This window comes from Marmota marmota, unplaced genomic scaffold, assembly GCF_001458135.2.
Source record: "Marmota marmota marmota unplaced genomic scaffold, marMar, whole genome shotgun sequence".
Lineage (NCBI taxonomy): Eukaryota > Metazoa > Chordata > Mammalia > Rodentia > Sciuridae > Marmota > Marmota marmota.
In genome coordinates this window covers 47,923,324-47,926,881 of record NW_026000016.1, presented here as the reverse complement: position 1 = coordinate 47,926,881, position 3,558 = coordinate 47,923,324, and positions in this window count along the sequence as shown.

The window sequence follows — 3,558 nt, the reverse complement described above, 5'->3', positions numbered from 1 at the left end:
AGATGTGTATAAGAGACAGATATATATATATATATATATAGTTTGTTTGTTTGTTTGTTTGAAGTGCTAGGTTAAGTGCCCCTGGATTAAATCCCCGGTACCAAAAACAACAAACAAATAAAAACAGTGCACTATTTTTTGCCCCTTACTAGCTGCATGACTTTGGGCAGGAGTCTTAACTCCTTTTTAATGTCAGTTTCCTCGACTGCTCAATGGGAATAATATAAGGATTTAAAAAGATAATGGCGGGGCTGTGGTTGTAGCTCAGTGGTTGAGCACTCGCCTCGCATGTATGAGGCCCTGGGTTTGATCCTCAGCACCATATAAAAATAAATAAATAAAGGTATCAAATCCAACTACAACTAAAACAAATATTAAAAAAAAAAAAGATAATGGCAAGTGCCTGGCAGAGAATAAACCCTTTATGCAACTTGCTAATTGTATTGCACCCATTTCTGCTAGACAAGGCATATACTATTACCTCCTTTTTAGATTTGAGGAAACAGCCCCCAAGGATGCTTCTGGGTGCCAGTGTGGAAGGCAGGTGCCTTGTCTGCCTCACCTTAGGATGCTGTGCACAGGGTGGGGCTCAGTGGACATTTGTATACTGAAAAGTATGTCCCTCTGCTCCGTGGGGCCCTGGCACTGGAACACAGCTCTGGGTGGCTGAGCTCTCTGGGTCAAGCCAGGCTAACCACCTGGGGAGGCTGAAGAGGTGCCTAGCCCCAGAGACCCCCAGAGCTTAGAGGCCAGGGGGCCTTTCCAGAACTGTGAGGGGCAAGCCACACTCTTCTTGAGTTACCTAGCCTCTGCATGTCTCGATTTTTCTTATCTGTAAAATGGGAAGCTAGTAGTTCCCACTGAGAGGTGGGGGTGGGGCTCGGTGTGTTAACACGCAGGCGCGCCCAGGTTAGTGCTGGCCCTCACATAACTGCTTTGGACACTGAAGCCTTAGGCTGGGGAGAGTGAGCGATCACATCTGGGTCCCTCTATGCTCTTGCTTCCATGGAGCAGGAGGGGGGCCCAGAAAAAGCAAGGAAGGGAAAAGAAAACCCCAGCAAATGCTCCCCGTCTTCTCCCAGCCCCACGGCTCCTGGGGGAACTGAGCTGCATAATACAATGGGATTTAATAAAATGCCTTTAACTCACAAAGTTTGTCTGCTGCCAGCTCCTTAATTAAATTGCCTAATGCTGCTTCGCGATGGCAGCACAAGCCCCTGTGTTTAAAGAGCACCGCGTTGCCATGGCGCTCCCCGCCAGGGCCAGGGCGTGGGGGAGCATTCAGATGAGGCAGGGCCGCCCTTCCTGCCGCGTCCTCCCACCAGCCCGGCCCCCGCCCCGGCCCCCACCCCCACACAGCCGCACACTCTGCAATACACAGATCGGGGCTGCTGCCTTCCCCAGGAAAGGATTGAATCCCAGCTAAAATGCTGAGCCGGGGGCTTTTGGATTGGGAGATCTGGAGGTGTCTGCACAGAACAGAGTCGGTCACCGTGTCTGTCTGTGGGGGTTCCAGCACAGGGCAGCCCTGTGGAGCCCGGAGACATTCAGGCGTCCCCACGCCTCCCCCTCCTCCCCTGGTGCTCTGCACAAATACGACAGTCTGTGTGTGCACGGCTTAGAAAGGTCGGGAAGCCCCGGACTAGAGTCTGATTGGTTTGATGAGAACAGGGTTTGTTCTTTGACTCACGGTGGGAGCGGGGGAGTGGAAAGAGAAACTCGCTTGCTTACGGATTTTCCTTCAGAGGCAGCGGTTCTCAGCCCTGGCTTTGCAGGAAAACCAGTTGGGGATCCCCTCCCCCGCCCCGCAGTGTTTTATTATGAAAATTTCCAACAGTGAGGTTAAAGGAATTTTACAGAGAGCAACCGCACGCCCCCACTCAGCTTCTATGGTTAACCTCTCACTACACTTGCTTTTCTCCCTTCTCTCTCCATCTACCCATCAATCCATCTTATTCTTGGTGCATTTGAAAGTAAATTGCAGACATCAGTACTCTTCTGAATACTTCAGAATCAACGACGATGGGGTTCATGTTTTGTTAATAGTTTCTTTAGTTTTGATCAAAACTTACATACAAAGAAATCCTGAAAAAAAAATTTTTTTTTTCAATGCCAAGCCCAGTCCTCCCCTCCCCAGAGACTGGTTTACTGCTCTAGAGGGAGAGGTAGGCTTTGGTGGATTGTAAAGCTCCCGGATGTCATGGGGCTGGGGCTCAGTGGTAGAGCACTTGCCTAGCATGTTGAAGCACAGGGTTCCAGCTTCAGCATCACATATAAATAAAAAGAAATGAAAAGCGTTGTTGTCATCCACAAGTAAAGATATTAAAAAAAAATCCTATATGATTCTATGCTGCAGCCAGAGCTGAGAAGCAGAGATAACAGGAAGCAAATGATTACCATTTCAATGTCCCTTTGGCAGAAGGCAGAACCTTTCTGGCCTCATCTAGGCCTGTCCCCTGCCTACTCTTCCAAAGCCACTCCCCTTCCTTGGCACTCTGCACGTGTGCATCCTCGTCCACGCTCACACTTCTCTTCATGTGCACCTCTGTGTACTTGTGAAGCCATTTGTTCTCACATACGTGCTCCTGAGGTCTTATGCATATTTCTCAAGGCAGAATCCACATCTATTTCAGATCTTATGCATGTCACAGCAGTGAGGCCACATACACGTTCCTATGATAACCAGGGTACTTAGGATGACCAGGATGGTGGCGGTGGACGGGAATGGTGATGCTGGTGGAAGGTGCTCACCATGGTGCATGATGATGGCAGTGAGCAGAGGATGCTGAGGGTCACAGCTGAGGATGATGCATATGGCGGTGATGGGATGGGTGACGGTAACAGACAGGGTGGGCTGACTGTGGCGATGGCGTGGTGGCATTGAGATGATGGTGGCTGCCGTAGTGATGTTGCCTATCCCTGTGAGACTTTTGTGCCATAGATGGTGGTACCTGTCTGGGAAGACTGTTGGTTGTCACATGACAGGAAGGTGACCCCTGCGCACACTTGGGACCCCTGATTGCTTCAAGTGAGAACCATCTGAGAACCTTCTCCCAATGGAGCCTAGAACAGGATCCTGCCGAGCAGCAGCAGCCCCCGCTCAGCTGCTGTCCCACTGCACTTGAGGACAGAGCTCCAGGGCTCAGTGTGGTGGAGCGTAAGGACATACATATATTAAAGGTAAACACCTGGTCTGGGAATGCAAGCCATCTCATGATCGATAAAGATTTTATTTGATACCTGTGAGGTTTCTGTTCCCTTTATGCCTACTAAGCTCCAGAGAGGTCAAAGAATGATTGCTCTGCTCCCCTGGGCTTAACCCGGGCAGCCGGGGCAGAAAGGAGCAAGGTCCCAGAGAACTCCTCACCTCTCAGCAAGGTGTGGCTGACACCCCTCTGAATTATACTGGGCTGCAGAGAGGTTTAAGGATGAGAACCAAAGTTGGGGCTGCTAAAACACCCTACAGACATTTGTATTTATATATAAGCCCAGAGAATGGTGCTGGAAAATTCTTTTAAAATAATGTTCAACCCATTCATTTTGCAGACAAGAAAACTA